Source organism: Pan paniscus, chromosome X (assembly GCF_029289425.2).
Source record: "Pan paniscus chromosome X, NHGRI_mPanPan1-v2.0_pri, whole genome shotgun sequence".
In the NCBI taxonomy this organism is placed as follows: Eukaryota; Metazoa; Chordata; class Mammalia; order Primates; family Hominidae; genus Pan; species Pan paniscus.
This window is the reverse complement of record NC_073272.2, coordinates 41,250,789-41,271,111: the sequence shown is the minus strand read 5'-3', so window position 1 is coordinate 41,271,111 and position 20,323 is coordinate 41,250,789.

Sequence of the window (20,323 nt, the reverse complement as noted above, 5' to 3'; positions counted from 1 at the left end):
ATCTATTGCACAATACAGTGTGACAGTTAATAATAATGTATTGCATATTTCAAAACACTAAAAGAGAAGTTTTTAAACGTTTTCACCACAAAGAAATAAATATTTGAGGTGATGGTTAGGCTAATTAGCCTGATTTGATCATTCCGTGATGTAAACATGTATCCAAGTATCCAAACCATCACATTGTACCTCATGAATATATACAATTATTATCTGTAAATTAAAAATAAAGTAAAACTCAAAAAAAGACAAAGAGAGCTCTCAAGCAGAGGGATAGAAAACACAGCTAAGAGTGTGACACTTGGGTAGGCTGAGGGGCTATAGGTGAGGCACTGACAACACCTGCTGCCTTGTCCTTGGTATTAAAGGGTGTTCATGTCAACCTGGAAGAAGGTGGTGAGGTCAGGATGGAAGGTGTGGCCCTACATTTGCACCTGGTGGACACTTTCAGACTCCTACTTAGTTCAGAGTAACATTTACTGAGTCCCCAGTTCATATGCAATATCATATTTTATCCTCATGATAACACCATGATAGAAGGTATTTTCTATGGTTTGAATGTCTGCTTTCCAGAATTCATGTAGAAACTTATTCTCCAATGCGATAGCATTTAAGAGGTGGAGCCATTAGGAGGTGATTACGTCATGAGGGCTCTTTCTCCATGAATGGGATTGAGGACCTTATAAAAGAGGCTTTATAGAGTGTTAGGCTTTTTTTGTCCTTCTATCCCTTCTGCCACGTTGGGACATAGTGTTCATACCTTTCGGAGGATGCAGCAAGAAGGTGCCATCTTGGAAGCAGAGAGCAGCCCTCACCAGACATCAAACTTGCTGGTGCCTTGAACTTCCCAGCCTCCAAGACTGAAAGAAATAAATTTCTATTATTTATAAATTACCTAGTCTCATGTATTTTGTTATAGCAGCATGAAAAGACTAAGATAAAAATTGGTAACAAGAAGTAGGGTCTTGCTCTAACAAATGCCTGGAAATGTGGAAGCAGCTTTGGAACTGGGTAATGGGTGGAAGCAAGAAGAATTTGAAAGAATAGGCTAGAAAAAGCCTATATTACCACGAATGGTCCATAAAGGCTGATTCTCATGAAAGTGCAGAATAAGAGGATAACTGTAGTAAGAGCCTCAGTTTTCTTAGAGATTACTTAAGTGGTCATGACCAGAATGTTGGTAGAAATATGGATAGTAAAGGCCATTCTGATGAGGTGTTGGAGGTGAGGAACATGCTGTGGACTGGAAACTGGAGGAAAGGTTGTTCTTGTTACAAGGCAGAAAAAAACTTAGCTGAATTATGGCTGTGTCCTAGTGCTTTGTGGAAGGTAGAACTTGAGAACAATGAACGAGGATATTAGCAAAGTACTCAGGGTGCTGCATGGCTTCTCTTGAAGCCTATGGTAAAATGCAAGAAGAGAGAAATGAATTACAGGCCGAATTTATAATCAAAAGAGAAGCAGAACTTAAAGATTTGGAAATTCTCAGCTTGGCCGTGTAAAGAATGAAAAGGGTGTTTGAGAGAGAACTCCAAGAATGTGGCCGAGCTACCTGCTGATAAGGAAGTTAGGAGGGATAGGCAGAAGCCAGGTGCTATTTAGCAAGACATTGGAAGAATGACCCCAGAGGCATTTTGGAGAATGGTGCTGCCACCCCCATCAGAGGCCCAGATTTCCAGAGGCCTAGATTCTTCCCCTTGAGGGCAGAATGGTTTCAGAAGAGGGGCCCAGGGAACCTCGAGGCTGCTGCCCAGGGCTGCCTCAAGCTTCTACTCCATGAATTCTGGCACAGCACTCCTTAGCCACCTGGTTGTGCTCCAGCAGGCTCAGGTGGGCAGCAATGGCAAACCTGGAGACATTCACATGGTGCTAACTCTGCAGGCGTGCAGAGTACAGGAGCCATGGAGGCTGCCTACACCTAGATTTAATGGATGCCTTGGAGAGCCTTGGGGCCTAGGCAGAGAAGTGCCACAGGAGCAGGGCCACCACTGAGAGCCCTCACTAGGGCAATGCTTAGTGGAGCCACAGGGTGGGGCCTCCCCCAAGACTTGTAACTAACTGTAGAACCACCAGCATGCAACACCAGCCTGGGAGAGCTGCAGGTACCTGGGAGAGCTATCTGGGCTGCACCCAGCAAAGCCATGGACCCCTGAGTCCAGTGAGTCCCAGTGAGGCCAGAAGGCAGGACACTGAGTCAAAGATTATTCTCCAGCTTTAAGATTTAATGTTGCTTGCTTTGTAGAGTTTTGAACTCATTTGGAACCAGTCACCCCTTTCTTCCTTCCTGTTTCTCCCTTTAGGAAGGGAATGTCTATCCTATGCCTGTCCACCATTGTATTTTGGAAGCACATAACTTGTTTGATTTCACAGGCTCACAGCTGGAGAGGAATTTTCTTTAGGATGAATCACACCTTGAGTCTCACCCACATCTAATTTAGATGATATTTAGATGAGACGTTGGACTTAAAGTTGATGCTGGAACAAGTTAAGGCTTTTGGAGCTATTGAGATGGAATGAAGATATTTTGTATGTGAGAAGGACATGAATTTTGGGGGGGGAGGGGGGCAAGGATGGCATGCTATGCTTTGAATGCTATATCCCTCCAAAATTCATGTTGAAACTTAATCTCCAATGCAGTATTATTATCTGCAATTTTGCAGATGAAGAGAAGATTCAGAGACGTTAAGAAGCTTCAAGAGGGTGATACAGGCCTGGCGCTGCCTGCCTTAGTGAGTCTAGCACTCCACCATATCCCTGACAAACTCACCCTTACTGTCTGTAAAATTCTTCCGGCTGATTGATCCCAGAGCCCACATACAGATGCACCTGTGTAGAGGGGCAGTGGGAAAGTGTGGCCAGAAGGACACTGCCTTGGGGACTGGCCCTGACCAACTCACTCTCTGCATAGTACACAGGCAAGTTATCTAGCCTTTCTAGTGGCCAGCACTCTCACCTTCAAATGAAGAGCCCAGACCAGGCCTTCTCATCTCTAAGGCTCCTTCTAGCTCTATAAGCCTATGATTCTACGTGATGTCTAGTCTTCAGTGCACACTATTAAAGTGGCATGTGTGGCACAACAGTGACAAATTGTGACATGGGGCAGGGCTGGTTGGGCCTCAGGCAGCTTTCTTCAGGGGGACATTTACCTTGGTGGTCTGTCTACCACCTGGTGTGGCTCTCAGCTTTGTAGGCTCAGAAACAGAATTTCATGATGGCCAGGATAAGCCAGCTCTGGATCCAAGTTCACATGAAGGTGCTAGAATGAGCAGAAAGGTTATTGTGAGCATTTACAATTAGAAACCAGTTGACTGGATGATTCCATTGGCTGTCCCCCGGTCCTGCAGGTGAGTCCCAGAACTGCCTAGTTGTCTGAGGGTTGTGAGGTGGACACTCCCAACTTCTATTTCTGACTTGGTTTCCCTCAGGGGTCAAACAGCAAACAGTGAGTTCAAACACTCACATTATGATAATCTAAGGAAGGCTTATTGCAAAGGTACTGATATGGTTTGGCTGTGTCCCCACGCAAATCTCATATTGAATTATAACTCCCACAATTCGCATGTGTCATGGGAGGAACCCAGTGGGAGGTGATTGAATTATGGGGGCAGGTCTTTCCTGTGCTGTTCTCATGATAGTGAATGAGTCTCACAAGATCTGATGGCTTTAAAAATGGGAATTTGCCTCTACAAGTTCTCTTCTCTCATCTGCCACCATGTGAGATGTGCCTTTTACCTTCTGCTGTGACTGTGAGGCCTCCCAGCCATGTAGAACTGTAAGTCTAATAAACCTCTTACTTTTGTAAATTGCCTAGTCTTAGGTATCTCTTTATCAGCAGCATGAAAATGGACTAATACAGTAAATTGGTACTGGTAGAGTGGGGTGTTGCTGAAAAGACCCGAAAATGTGGAAGTGACTTTGGAACTGGGTAACAGGCACAGGGTGGAACAGTTTGGAGGGCTCAGAAGAAGACAGGAAAACGTGGGAAAGCTTGGAACTTCCTTGAGACTTGTAGAGTGGCTTTGCCCAAAATGCTGATGGCGATATGGATAATAAAGTCCAGGCTGAGGTGGTCTCAGATGGAAATGAGGAACTTATTGGGAACTGGAGCAAAGGTGACTCTTGTTATGTTTTAGAAAAGAGACTGGTGGCATTTTGCCCCTGCCCTAGAGATTTGTGGAACTTTGAACTTGAGAGAAATGATTTAGGGTATCTGGTGGAGGAAATTTCTAAGCAGCAAAGCATTAAAGAGGTGACTTGGGTGCTGTTAAAGTCATTCAGTTTTATAAGGAAGCGGATCATGAAAGTTTGGAAAATTTGCAGCCTGACAATGTGATAGAGAAGAAAATCCCATTTTCTGAAGAGAAATTCAAGCTAGCCAGAGAAATTTGCTTAAGTAATGAGGAGGCAAATGTGAATCCCCAAGACAATGGGGAAAATGTCTCCAGGACATGTCAGAGGTCTTCATGGGAGCCCCTCCTATCACAAGCCTGGAGGCCTAGGAGGCAAAAATGATTTTGTGGATCCCCATGCTGTGTGCAGTCTAGGGACTTGGTGCCCTGCTTCCTAGCCGCTGTAGCTGTGACTAAAAGGGGCCAAGGTACAGCTCTGGCTGTGGCTTCAGAGGGTGCAAGACCCAAGCCTTGGCAGCTTCCACGTGGTGTTGAGGCTGCAGGTACACAGAAGTCAAGAATTGAGGTTTGGGAACTTCCACCTAGATTTCAGAGAATGTATGGAAACATCTGGATGTCCAGGCAGAAGCTTACTGCAGGGGCAGGGCTCTCATGGAGAACCTCTGCTAGGGCAGTGTGGAAGGGAAATGTGGGGTTGGAGCTCCCACACAGAGTCCCTTCTGGGGCACTGCCTAGTGAAGCTATGAGAAGAGGGCCACCATCCTCCAGACCTCAGAATGGTAGATCCACTGACAGCTTGCACCACGCACCTGGAAAAGCCACAGACACTCGATGCCAGCCCATGAAAGCAGCCAGAAGGGAGGCTGTACCCTGCAGAGCCACAGGGGTGAAGCTGCCAAAGGCCATGGGAACCCACCTCTTACATCAGTGTGACCCAGATGCAAGACATGGAGTCAAAGAAGATCATTTTGGAACTTTAAGATTTGACTGCCCTGCTGGATTTCGGACTTGCATGGGGCCTGTAGCCCCTTCGTTTTGGCCAATTTCTCCCATTTGCAATGGCCATATTTACCCAATTCCTGTATCCCCATTGTATCTAGGAAGTTACTAACTTGCTTTTGATTTTACAGGCTCATAGGTGAAAGGGATTTGCGTTGTCTCAGATGAGACATTGGACTGTGGACTTTTGAATTAATGCTGAAATGAGTTAAGACTTTGGGGGACTGTTGGGATGGCATGATTGGTTTTAAAATGTGAGGATGAGATTTAGGAGGAGTCAGAAGTGGAATGACATGGTTTGGCTGTGTCCCCACCCAAATCTCATCTTGAATGGTAACTCCCACAATTCCCACGTGTTGTGGGAGGAACCCAGTGAGAGGCGATGATTGAATTCTGGGGGGCAGGTCTTTCCTGCTCTGTTCTCCTGATAGTGAATGAGTCTCACAAGATCTGATGGCTTTAAAAATGGGAATTTGCCCACACAAGCTCTCTTGTCTGCTGCCATGTGAGACGTCCCTTTCACTTTCTGCCATGATTGTGAGGCCTCCCAGCCATATGCAACTGTAAGTCCAATAAACCTCTTTCTTTTGTAAATTGCCCAGTCTCAGGTATGTCTTTATCAGCAGCGTGGAAACGGACTAATACAGGTACTATTTACAGAGGTGTGTGGGGTAGGGAACCACAAAGGATAGCACAGAAACCTGGGGCTGGTAACATCCCTAAGCACAAAGCAATGAGGGGTATAGAGTGACTACCAGAACCCAAGTATAGAAGAAGAAACCTTAAGGGAGGCAGTGAATGACCTTTGGTGAAGGGTGCAGCCAGCTTGAGGTGCCCTTGTGGGGCGGTGGTGGTGGAGGGGGAGCCAGGGGAAGAAGTAAATGAATCCTACTCCCCTTGTTCCCTCTGATCGCCTTCTGGGCTTCCTGTTGGCTGAACTCCAGGAAAGCATGAGGCCAGGTCATCTTATCTGGGCCAGAACAGGCGGAAGAGGAAGGAGAGTGATGCCGGAGGGAAAAATGCAAGGTATCCAGCCAGGACCTCCCCAGCCTGCTGTCTGATGGACACATTCTAATTTCCTAACAACTTCAATCAGGCTACAGCCAAGTCTCACTGGCCTGGGAATTCCATCCGTTCAAGGTGACTCTGTTCTGACACATTAAATGTTGATGGCTTAGTTTACTGCTCAGGGGCAAACTTATTTCCCTTATCTTAAATTCTGGAGTGAGGAGTTACTTTCCCTCCCACAAACTCTTGTGGCCCAAGTAAACAGGATGGAGAGAGAAAGCTAAACAAGGTGCATTTGAAAAAGCCGTGAGGACTTCAAGTACCACATGCACGGTGAGTCAACAGTGAAATTAAGTGAGGCTGGGAGCATGTTCAAATGGGAAAGGAAGGGGATAATACAGACAGAAAAAAAATCTATAAGTTAATATAGCAAAGCATTATCCAGCTGCACAGCATTAATAGAAGTATGTAAGCTAGAACAAGGGAGGTGATAATCTGTCTCTACACTCAATTTGTCACTTTGCACCCGAACCCCTGGATTTAGGTGTGGAAGGCACACCTATTAAGGGGCAATATCTGCCTCACAGGGTCCATCTCCCATGATTGGCCCTAGTTTTCCCCACTAAGTTCCTACAGACACATCTAATTTCTCTTGCACATAACCACAATTGAAACAGTTGGATATAGCTGATGTGCTTGCTGCCATCTTTTCCCCCAGTGTAAACCTCTCTAGTCTCCTAGCACTTTCCTCAGATACCATGGCTCCACTAGCCCACACCAATGGCCAAATTTGCTCCATGTCTGAAATCTTAGCTTTCTCCACCTCTCCCTCCCTTCTCCCTTCTCAAACACCTGTGCTTTGACTGCCTCAACCTAAGGACTCTCTGTTTTCTAGTGACTTCTGGCTTCAAATGAAGAAGCCAGAATCCCGCTGGGTGCGGTGGCTCACCCCTGTAATCCCAGCACTTTGGGAGGCTGAGGTGGGCAGATCACCTGAGGTCGGGAGTTCCAGACCAGCTTGACCAACATAGAGAAACCCTGTCCCTACCAAAAATACAAAATTAGCCAGGTGTGGTGGCACATGCCTGTAATCCTAGCTACTCGGAAGGCTGAGGCAGGAGAATGGCATGAACCCGGGAGGCGGAGCTTGCAGTGAGCCGAGATCGCGCCACTGCACTCCAGCCTGGGTAACAGAGCAAGACTCCGTCTCAAAAAAAAAAAAAAAAAAAAAGAAGCTGGAATCCCATCCTTGACTTTCTGTCCACCTTCTGTTTCCCTTCATCTGTTCTGCAAAACTCTAATTCTGGATCAATGTGACTGCTGGACATCTTTATTCTTAAGCCCATTGTGCTGTTGGAGAAAACACATCACTGTGGCCTTACAACATGGCAAATCCATGTTCTCCATCCTCATCTGGGCCTTAAATGCTTCTTGACATTCTTTCTTTGTGCCCTTAGTCATCTGACTAAGTCCCTGGCTAATAGTCACATGACTAATAATCTCTGCTACTTTAAGCTTTGACCTCTGTCTTCAGTCTCTTACTGGTCATCTTCCATTTTATTTGCTACTGATCCTACCTCCCTATTTTTGTTTTCTTTATTGTTGAAATATAACTACAAACAGTAAAGTGCACAAATCTTAAGTGTCATCTGATGAATATTTACATACATCTGTACTCATGTAAATCACCACCCAAATCAAGATACCAAATGTTCTCATTACCCAGAAACTAGAAAGTTCCCTTGGACCCCTCATAGACAATAACCTGTCCTTCCCAGGTAACCACTATTCTGCCATTTATCACCATAGATGAGTTTTGCCTGTTTTTGAACTTCACATAAATACGGTATATGCTGTACATATTTTACATATATACAAATTTACATATATACACTTACATATGTAAATTTCATATCTGGCTTCTTTAGGTCAACATAATATCTGTGAGATTCATCTATGTTGTTGCAATTAGTTTGATCTTTGTCATTGCTGTATGGTATTCCATTGCATGAAATAAACCAGAATTTGTAATTTCATTCTTTGATTAAACAGACTTTTGGATGGTTTCCAATTTGGAGCTATCATGAGTAAATCTGCCATGAACATTCTGGTGCATGTCTTGTTGGAATATGAACTCATTCCTCTTGTTATTCCCTACTTTGATGTGAAAATAAAAGGTCATCATGTAAGAAGCCCCTCCTTTTCTCACTACCTACTGAGTTATCTCCTTTTGCCTCTTGTTCTTGCCTCCCTACTTGAAGGCTTAGTGAAGAGATAGCCTCTTATACCAAGACACGTTTCCCGGCCCCTGCCTCCAGAGGCACTTAACCAACTGTCCTCCCACCTGTCCCTCCAATGCATTCTCTCTATGAGGCTTTTCCACCAACTCACCTCCATCTTAAATAAAAAACCAAACCAGACAATACATCACACTCCAGCTACAGGTCATTGCTGTTGGCAGAGGCTGTCGGCATGCATGGGAATGGCCCCATAGCTTCAGATGACCTTGCAGGTGGGCTGAAGGGATGAGTGAGTGTCCACGGCGTGGGCTGTCCCTGTCGCTCCTTCCCTCCTTGAAATACTTTCTTCCCACAGCCTCTGCGAACCAGTCACTCCAGGTTTCCCACTTGCTCTGGCTGTTTCTTCTCCGCATACTTCTAGACTCCTCTCTTCAACAACATTCTGCCTAAAAGCCAAACTGGCCCCCACCCCAGGCCTTCTAGCCCACTCGCTCTGCTCCGTCTTCCGAGGGACCTCACTTGTACTCAGGGCTTTCATTCCCGCTTCTTTGCTAGTGACTCCTGTATCCATGTTTTAGTACAGATCTCTCAGTTGCAATCTAAGCCCTCACATCTTATCTGTCCATGTGCCATCTCTGTTTTTAGACATTTCACAGGCTTCTCAACATGTCCAAGGCTGAACTCAGCAACTGCCACTCCTGCGCCCAGCAAACCTGCTCCTCCTCCGTATTTCTTGTCTCTGTGGATGGCACCACCATCCCTTCACGCTCCCAAGCCTGAAACTTGAAACTCATTTGTGGCAGACACTGTTGATTGGCTAACCCAACCCTCATTCCTGACAAGGAACCACATCGTGGAACCATGGGCCACACTTTAGGCTGATGACTCTAAACAGAAGTTTGCTGTGGGTTCCTGGGAAAGTTTTTATTCCCCTGATACAGGTGCTGCTCTTTCCTCTTCTTCCTGCTAGAAGGTAGACATGAAGGCAAGAGCAGTAGCAGGCATTTTGTAACCATGAGGGAGGGACCAAAAGAATCGCAGAGACTAAGGTGCTGACATTCTTGGACAGATATTTGCCTACTTCCTCTTTTCTTGTTGCATGAGCAAACTATATCTTATTTGTTTAAGCAGTGATGGTCAGATTCTTAGATCCATGTACCCCATAGCAGATGCACTGCTTGGATTTCCCCTTGTAAGATACAGACACTCATTTCTTCAGCTGTTGAGAGTGATAAATGCTGGATGTCACCCAGTCCAAAATGTTTCATAATTTCCACAATTTCTTCCAAGATTCCATAGTCTGGCTTAGCCTGCTCTTTTCCTGGTGTTTACTTATTTATCTGATTCATTCACTGGGCTGTAAGTTTATGGCCATGTATTTTTGTGACGTTATTCCTCTGGTACTCGACACAGGAGCTAGGACATAGTCTACTTCTATGCTTCATGTTTCATGATCATTCACTCTCCAGGGTGCTGTCTTCTGAATATGTCCAGTTTGCTAATGACTTTTTCAAAGTATGACTTTCAGAACTGAGCGGAATGTGCCAGGAGTGGTCTTGACAAGAGTGGGACTATCATTTCCCTTTTCATAGACAATTACATCTGACTGTAGCCTATAGCAGGATTCTTTTTTCTCCGGCCACCATCCCCCACTCTTTACTTATACTGAATTTAGTGGCCATTACAGCTTTTTTTCATCCAAGATGTCACTAAGACACATTCCTCACATCCTATACCTGGACTTCTGCTTCCTGGATCGAGGCTAGGACTTTATATTTTTCCCTATCAAATGTCACCATTCCCATCAGTCTTGACTGCTAATTTTAATTGGTACTAGAACTGAATACGACTTTTGCATTCTTATTTAAATATTTGAATGTAATTTACTATAATTTCTGCAAATCGTCTCAAAACCTTTATACAAGAGGATGCAGAGGAAAATAAATAAATGAATGAATAAAAATACTGATGCGACTATCTCTATTGTAACAGTCTGTGGGAACATCACTGGAATCCTAGTAGATTATCCAGTCTTTTAATTGCTCTGCCAGCTTGGGGCAACCAGAAATTTGATAGGTGTGTGTCTTTTTTTTTTTTTTGGGGACAGGGTCTCACTCTGCCACCCAGGCTGGAGTGCAGTGGCACAATCTCAGCTCACTGCAGCCTCTGCCTCCCGGGTTCAAGAGAGATTCTTGTGCCTCAGCCTCCCGAGTAGCTGGGACTATAGGCGTGCGTCACCATGCCCAGCTAATTTTTATATTTTTAGTAGAGATTGGTTTTCACCATGTTGGCCAGGCTGGTCTCGAACTCCTGACCTCAAGTGATCCGCCTGCCTCGGCCTCCCAAACTGTTGGAATTACGGGCAGAGCCACCACGCCCAGCTAGGTGTTTGTCTTACATTGGTCCATCTGCCCCTTGCAAAAAAATGTTGAACAGGACTGAAGAAACAGTCATAGAGGGGTGTCTGGAAGTGTATCACCTACTTCAGATTTGGAAAGTATCTCTCCTGCTTTGGAGCTGTAACTCAAGTTTCCTTCCCTCACCACCACCACCTGGTTCCAGCAGCGCTGACAGTAAGTGAGGGCAAGAGGGTGTCAGATGGGGGCCTAGAAAGGCCCTTATGCCAAATCCATGTCATTTCTTTTTGGATTACCTGCTCTTTAACACTCTCAGGACTTCTTCTCTCCTCCCCTAGTGCAGAAAATGGAGAGCGAGCTGGTTCTTGGGCACAGACAGGGGCTGATCTGGGCCCAAGAGGATTGCAGTCACCCTGGCTCCACGGGTGCACTCTCTGCCAGGCATGTCCTCTTGGGTATGGATGCAGGATGCCAGGGCACACTTTTTATGACCACGTGCTTTCTCTTTCTTCCTGCATTAGAATTTTTTTCATCACGTCAGCCTGCTTATTAAGAAACTCCCAGGTGCTTTTTACCTCGGCTCCACGCCTGCCCTCAAGCTCTGGCCTCTGCTGTTTTGTGGTCTACCCTGTGTGCGTGCCAAAATGTGTTGGTTGAGTCTCAGAAAACACGCGGGAGGAGGAGCCAAAGGTCACAGCATGCAACCTACCCAACTTTCCTGGGAGTGTGGGTGGCACCCACTTAACCCCATCTCTTCTCTTTCCACCCCTCCCCCTGGGCAAACTGAGCTGTCCCCTGCCTGTGTTTACTCCCAATTTCAACGACCTCTCCGCTAACTCACTCCATATGTTAATTTCTCTGTCCTCCACTCCAGCGGTAAACCTCAGGGTTAACCCTCCGCTCCCCCTTCCAAATCCGGGACTGGACTTTCCCTCCTCTTTCCTCCCTTTCCTTGTCTGAGATCAGAGTTCTTAACCTTTTCTCTGCCGTGGACCCCTGCGTCGCGCTTCTCAAACTTTAACGTAAATAGGGAATTACCCCAGGATTCATTAAAATGCAGATGCTGATTCAGTAGGTCTAGGCGGGCCCGAGATTTGCATTTCTAACAAGCTCCCAGGTGATGCTGCTGGTCCATAGACCACATTTTTAGTAGCAAGGTCTCAGAGGCTTTCAAACGTGTGTGTGTGTGTTTGGGGGGCGGGGAGCGGGGGGCGAGAGGCTGCCCGCACCGCCTCCCCCGTCTCCCCAAGCACCAGGGAAAATCTGTGGGCACATTTGATGCATAAACAGACTCCGGCGGCTGCAGAGCATCACAGGTGCGCGTCCTGCCGGCCCTAGCCCCGCCGCAATTCATCAGCTCCCAAAGAATGCTTCTTTATAATCAGGAAATAGGAACCGACTCTCCCCGAGCGGGGAGCGCAGCCTGCACTCCTCCCACCTTTCCGGGCCGCTGCGCAAGGGGCGGACTTCAGGCGGGGCGGCTTCATAAACCAGAAAAAAAGAGACGAAACAATTAAACCTAGCGAGCCGGGATTGCTCCAAGGAACAGGATTTCAAAGGCAGAGGAGTCTGGCTCGTTTCCAGGCAGTGGGATCAGCCAAAGGGCGCGGGCTGCCCTCCCTCAGCGTGACAGGTGCGCCCCGGGCAGGCACTGGCCTCCCGGCTTGCCCTCTGCCCATCGCCCCCCGCGTTAGTGAAGAATGACTCAGGTTGGTAGGATAATCGACCACTGCTAGCCCCGTGCAGTAGGAAAACACAGAGAAAAGCCACATTCCTTGTAGTCCAGCCGTGGAGCTGTGCTTGCTTTAGAATCACACCTTCCAGAGATGTTCTAGAATCTGGCTTTTCCAACTGCGTATATCTTTTTCTTCCTCTCTTCCTCTCTTTCTTCCTCCCCTCCCCTCCCATCCAACCTCCCTCGCTCCCTCCCTCCCTTCTTTCCTTCCTTCCTTCCTTCCCTCCCTTCTTTCCTTCCTTCCTTCCCTCCTTCCTTCCTTCCCTCCCTCCCTCCCTCCTTCCTTCCTTCCCTCCCTCCCTCCCTCCCTCCCTCCTTCCTTCCTTCCTTCCTTCCTTCCTTCCTTCCTTCCTTCCTTCCTTCCTCAGTGAGGTCCTTACCTTTTACCTAAATAGTTATTTTGCTCATTGAATCTAGAGCTGGACACTGGATATTTACAAACTCAAACAAATAAATGCTATTACCTCCCAATTTCCGGTTTAATACAGACACTAACCACAGCACGAAATTTGTAAAGTATTTAAAAAGGAAAAAAAATTGTCTTACTCTGACTGTGGTCCCTGGACCAACTGCATCATCACCTGGGATATTCTCTGGCCCCAGCTTAGACCTCCTGACTGAGACACTCTGGGGAGTGGGACGTGGGACCCCACCACTCTGGTTTTTTTTTTTTTTTTTTTTTTTAGACAGAGTCTTGCTCTGTCGCCCAGGCTGGAGTGCAGTGGCACGATCTCAGCTCACTGCAACCTCTGCCTCCCAGGTTCAAGCGATTCTCCTGCCTCAGCCTCCCAAGTAGCTGGGATTACAGGCATGCACCACCATGCCCAGCTAATTTTTGTATTTTTAGTAGAGGCAGGGTTTTGCCATGTTGGCTAGGGTGGTCTCCAACTCCTGACCTCAGGTGACCCACCTGCCTCAGCCTCCCCAAGTGCTGGGATTACAGGCGTGAGCCACCGCACCTGACCGCCATTCTGTTTTAACAAGCCCTCTGGGCTGAAGTTTGAGAAGCAGCTCTCTAGAGAAATGCAGAGCCCATATTCAAGGTTTGTGTCGTGTACAAGAAAGAGAGTTGGAGAGCAAAGGGGAATTCATGTGCTCTGGCTCCTGGGATGGGGGAAGGGTGGACACTGGTCTAGGAGAGGCAATAAAGTTCTGACAGCACATGCCTCAGACAAGCCCAGGCCACTGCAAGTGAATAGAGGCTGCGTTGGAGAGGTTCTAGTGCTCCACTGTGTAACCCACCCGCCCACACTAACTGCCAGGAAACAGGATTGTCTACTTTGTGCTAATAAGCTGCCTCGGTTCTTCTAACATACCGAACGTGGTAAGAGCATGGAGGGATGAAATATCTGGAGTAGTTAAGTAATCAAGGCAGGAATAATTAGGTAGACTAAACCCCAACAGAAATAATCCATCTTTTGGAAAGAAATGACATTTTGAAAAATTTAGAAATCTTCATCAAGCTATTATGCTGCTGAAATATATAAGCACTTTGCATTATGTTTTCTTTCCTGCAACACACAACACATACGAGAGTAATTAAGGGATTTCACTCTGTCCTGAGCACTTCATCTCAATGATGGTGGCGCTGGACACTGGGGACTAATACAAATAACTCATCAATTATCTTTCCTAAATAAATTGTCTATTGATTTAAAGAGCATATTATTTTGTATCCAGGTATTTTAGAGAGTTTTGCTAAATGTTGCAAGCTTTTAGGATGTTTTATTGTTGCATAAACAGGGGAAGCAAAACGGGTCCCATTTCAAAAGTTTTCATGGACCCAGAGGGTTCCTTCTCTTTCCTCTCTTGCTGCTTCATCAGTTGATATTTGTGATTAACCTGCTCCATGAAATATGGGAGCTCTTACTCTGGAATGCAGGAGAAAATTTTAGCAGATTATATCCCCCTGTGAAAAATGGCCTTTGTCATCAGTGACTTGGAGAGGACGCTGTGGTGTGCTCAGATATATGGATTAGCAAGGAGCACCATGGTGCGAGATAAGACGGCGCTGGGCTGGGCTTGGGGAGTCCAGGGGTGTGCCCTTGAAAAAAGCGTGTAAGGACCGTGAGCGTCGGTTTTCTCATCTGTACAGCGAGTGGGGGATGAAGGGGTCTGCTCAAAGTCATCACAGTGCCTTTCACCCTTGATTCTACAAGGACAAATTTCAGGCATCCAAAATCTCTCCAACATGGCCAGGAAAAATTGCAGGAACACGGTGGTGTGCTTCTACTGGGATGGCTGTTATGGGGATGTTAGGAGCGGGCGTTTTTGTGTCTATTGTGACACCCCCTCCACACCATCTTTTAAAACTTCCACTGTGGCTTTTCTTGGCTTAGGCCTCGCTCTTCCTGCCACGAGTTTGAAATTGCTGCATGAAGATCCACCTGGCTTTAGGAAGCTGCAGTGCTGTGTAGCACATTTATTCCCAGTCAACGCTTCGAGCAACTGGAGCACAGAGTTTAAATGACTTCCCCTAAGCTGCTGTAGGAATGTGGAGCGGAACAAGCAAGGGGACCGTGGACCTGGATTCTCCACTTTGGGAGGCCGCCTGCTGACTCCAGTCTCCCGTTCCCCTTCCCTTCCACCTGCCCGTCCCACACCACACCCCCCACCCCCTGCCACCTGCAGCTAGTGGGTAACAGGAGGTCAGAGATTCTCCTTCCCCAGTGCCTCTTCATGTCTGGGCTGTTCCTGGTGACAGGGAAGAGGCATCTTGCTAAATCCCACACCATCCGTCCACAAGTCTGGCAATTTTCACAAGAGACCTAGTGGTCTCAGCCCACTTTTCAGCAACATTTAATAGCACAAGACTGTTGTGCAGCCTCAAACTACTGGGAAGAGAAGTGTTTGCAAATCTGTGGTTTGGAGAAAGCTGCACTCAAAACAACAATTCAGATCTTAATTTACAGCCCGCAGATTTTCAGGGAAGAGGATTTCTGGTAAGATAGAAATTATTGGGGCTTTATCCCAAAGCCTAGTTCGTTTCCTGACTTTTAACTCTTTTGCTGCTGTCTCTTCAAGCCACTGCCTTGGCTGGCAAAAACAATGCACAAATGATTGAGGTCATTCATTAATTCAACAAACATCTACGAAACAAAGTCCATTTATGGGCATTGTTCTAGGTGTAGGTGCTGAGAATGACAAATGAATAAGACTTGGGTCCCTGACCTTGAGGAATGGTGAGCCTGCTGGGGAGAGATGACCATTATCAACACAGGTGCATGCTATATAGCATGACAGGGACAACAAAAGAAGTAGGGAGGGGGACCGTTGGCTGCAAACTAGTTTAAGGACCAAATTCCAGCCCTAAGACTCACTTTCCTTGGCCTGCAGAGCATTAAAAAAATGTATCCAACATTTAAACATGGAAAGAACTGACAAAATAAGTCATGATTTCTGGCTTCTCTTGAAACATTTGAAGATCAGGCAATTCTGGGCCTGTGTTTGGAGACAACAGTAGCACAACTGATGCCGAGTAGCGGCTGCCCCCTTTCGATGGGACTCGCAATCTCCAGCTGGATGCAGTGCCCAGACGCCCAGGACGTGCCTGTATACCCTTTCTCACTAGTTGTAGGCATTTGAGTGTGCAACTCTTGGCTTTGAGAACAGTGGAAGGGCAGAGATGGGATCAGCTACTTCACTGGCTTGGGTGAATTGGGTGTCTTTGTGTTGCTGTCAGGGCAAACGAAACCGACATGGCCACAGGCTTCTCTGTGATCTGGTCTCCTTTTTTCTGACTGTGTTTCTAGTAGCAGCTCCTGGCCACCCTAAGCTTCTGTCTCATACAACGACTTGCACTTATGGGAATGGGCCCTGCTGTTTTATGCCTCTGGGCTGTGCAGTCCGCTCTGGTAACTGCTAGCCAAATGTGCATAGTTTGGTTTAAATTAAAATGAATAGAAATTAACTAAAATTAAAAATTTCACTTCTCAGATACCCTAGCCACATTTTAAGTGCTTACTAGTACCATTTTGGATGGTAAAGATATAGAACATTTTCATCATCGTAGAAAGTTCTAGTGGACAGCACTGCTCTGCGGTTTTGCTTAAACTGCTGCTCTCCTTTGGATGAAATCTAACACCTGGACTTTGAGCAACCGTCCTTTTAAGAGACTGTTTAAGCATCCCCTTTACTTGAAGCCTTTGGAGACATTTCCTTCTGGGTGAACTTGTCTGCATCCACCTCTCTGTCCCTGATATTTTTCCTTCACACAATCACACAGCACAAAGAACACCTAGATTTTATATCTGTGAGCTTCTTGTGTGTGGGAACTGTGTCATTCATGGCTTGTTTGTACCAGAACTTAGCCCAGAGGTAGTTCTGTTGGCACGTGATAGATGCTCAGTAAATGTTTGGGGCAGGGTTGCTGGGGCTCAGACTCAGTGGCCCCCAAAGGAACACATGATGTTCCAGACCTGTCAGTGAAGCGAGGATGCCGGAGAACTCTTTTTACAAGCTCAGCCTCGGGTAGCATGCACATTCACGGCAATTTCCAGCTCGAGCGAGCTGTTACTGCAAACCTCTAAGAAGTCAGTGTCTCGCAACATTGAGCAATGAGCAGCCAGCCTTGTGGGGATGAACTCGGAGCTCTTGTTTATTAACTCGTCTTTTTTTTTTCCCCTTCCCTTCTCTGTTTCCTAGTCTGTCTCATGGGCTCATTCCTGCCAACCTGTTGACCCTCACTCCCCAGCAAACACAGGTAATCTATATCATCCGTGTTTACACCTCAAGGTATCTGGGCTTTTCAGGCCAAAGAATTATGACAGATAGTACCGAATAGAAACATCTATTAAAAATAAGAATTCATAATTAAAAATGATGGGAAGTGGTAGGATGTGCCCTGTAACCCTGCTTCATGGGAGCAAGGGTTGAGTTATTTTCTTTGTGGGAAGGAATTCCAGTGTTGGGTTCCAGAACTGTGTCAGAGAAGGGTGACAGTGATGGTGGCTGTGACATAAAGCCAGAGAAAGCTTGAAAGGTGTGTGTGTGTGTTGGGGTGGGGGGGTGGGGATGAGCTCTCTATGCTTGGGCAGACTTTGGGGCTCTTCATCTTGAAACTGCAATTTTCTCAAATTTGGCTAGAGATAAAAGGTAATAGACATTTCTGTTAAAATGCAATATATGTTGTCTTTGATTGGGTTCCCTGGAAATGGACTTTGAGATGGAGATATGTATGCTGAAGGATCTTTTTTATTAAACAGCTTTATTGAAATATGATTTACATACTACAGAATTTATCTGTTTTAACATACAGTTCAAAGATTTTTAGTAAATTTACTGAGTCATGCAACCATCACTACAATCCAACTTTAGAACATTTCCATTGCTCCAAGAAGATCCCTCATGCCCATTAGCAGTCACTACCCATTTTCAACCCCAGCCCCATGCAAACATTAATCTACTTTCTGTTTCTATACACTTGCCTTTTCTGGGTGCTTCATGTAAATGGAATTATAAGGTATGTAATCTTTGTGTCTGGATTCGTTTATTAGGCATAATGTTGTGGCATGTATTATTAGTACTTCATGCCTTTTTATAGCTGAATAATACTCCATTCTGTGAATATACCACATTTTGTTTATCCATCCATCTGTTGATGGACGTTTGGATAGTTTCCACTTTTTGGCTATTGTGAATAGTACTGCTAAGAACATTCATGTACAAGTCTTTGTGTAGTTGTATGTTCTCATTCCTCAGGGGTATATACCTAGCTGTGGAATTGCTGGATCATATGATAAATTTATGTTTAGCTTTTTAAGAAACTGCCAGATTGTTTTCCAAAGTAAGTGCACCATTTTACATTCCCACTAGCAATTCCAGTTCCTCCATATACTCACTAATGCTTGTTACTGTCTATCTTTTTTATTCTAGCCATCCTAGTGGGTGTGAAGTGGTATCTCACTGTGGTTTTAATTTACATTTCCCTGGTGACTAAATGATGTTGAGCATCTTATGTGCCTTTTGGCCATTTGTGTATATTCTTTGATGAAATAGCTATTCAAATTTTGTGCCCATCTTTAAAAATTGGGTTGTCTCCTCATTATTGAATTGTAAGGGTTTAAATGTATATATTTCTAGATACAAGACCTCTATCAGATACGTGATTTGCAAATATTTTCTCCCAGTTTGTGGCTTGTCTTTTCACTTTCTTAGTGATGTCTTTTGAAGTGCAAAAGTTTTAAAATTTGATATAATCCAATGTATTAGTTTTTCATTTTATGGATTGTACCTTTGGTGTCATAACTAAGAACTTTACCTAATCCAAGGTCACAAAGATTTTCTCATGCTTTCTTCTAAAAGTTTTATAATTTTGCCCTTAAATTTAGGTCTATGATTCATTTTGAGCTAATTTTTGTGTATAGTGAAGGATAAGGATCTAAATTCATGTTTTTGCCTATGGCTATCCAATAGTCCCAGCATCATCTATTGAAAAAAATATCCTTTCCCATTGAAAAGCATTGGCACCCTTGTTGAAAATTAATTGATCATAAGTGTAAGATTCTCTTTCTTGACTCTGAATTTTATTCCATTGATCTAAATGTCTACCCTTATACTAGCACCACACTGATTTGATTACTGTAGCTTTGTAGTATGCTTTAAATCAGGAAGTATTGGTTCTCCAACTTTGTTCCTTTTTTCAAAATTATTTTGATTATTCTGGTTCTGTACATCTTCACAGAATATTGGGATCAGCTTGTCAGTTTCTGCATGTGGGAGGTTTATTTGTAGTATCTCAGGGGACAGGAAGGCAGGCTGGGGGGCTAACCCATAAAGCAGTTGCAATTGAGGCCACAGCAGACATGGGGAACTCTGGAGTTAGGATGGCTCTTCAGGCTCTTCAGACCAAACTGAGGTGAGGGGTCAGGCATTTGTATCCCTGTATCAGCAAGGGTTGGCTGGGGGCCATCTCGGGGGAGGGGAACATAAATATGGGCAGGGAAGTTTCTTGTGATCAAGGGCAATGCCCAGTGAAAGACTCAGCTGTGAGTGGTCAGCAGCTGATATTCTAGCCACTGGGGCATAGATCCATTGGCTCCGACATGGGACTCTGTCTCCTTGTGTTTTTGAGATTCACTTGCTTCTCAGGTGAGTTTGCCCCAGTTGGAAAGACCTTCTCCAGAATTCTAAATGGTTTCATTTCCTGGGAAACTTACAAAAGCAGGGTTGTGTGGCCATAACTGATATTCACCATCCCTCTACCTCTATTGTCCATTCTAGATTCCCCTTACACTCAGCTAGTACCTCTGCTGGTCTAGGCAGCTTTCCTGGTGGGGAGAACCAGACTGCCATTGCATATGGGTCTAAGCCTCTGGTTACTCTGCCCTTCTTCTATGGCTATGGCTGCAATATTCATCTATTTACCATTAAAACTGGATGTGGGAGCACCAAGATGAGATTGTAGCAGAGGGGACTTAGGCACTGGATGGATCAACTTTTAATCAGCCCCAAGATTCTAAGACATGATGATACTGATCCTTATGCATGTCTGGGCCCTCTATGGTCATGCTGCACCTGTTGCTGCACTGAACCTTGCTGATCTCTCCAGCCAAGTTCTGTTCTCCCTGGTGAGACAGACTTGAGACAGGCGGTCTCGAGGTCTGGGGAACTGCAGCCAACCATCCCCAACAGGAGCTCAGAATACACAATAATCTTCACCAGACCCCAAAGGACAGCCCTCTGTGGTCACTCAAGTTGAAATCAAATTAAGTAACAACCACAACCAAAACCTTATTTTATTTTTTAATTTTCAAATCAATCAGCTGGGTTTTAGTGGTTGTATGGTACAGGCAAAGTTCTATCCTAGTCCTTAGGTGAAAAAGAAAGAACTCCGAGACATAGTCTTCAGTCTTG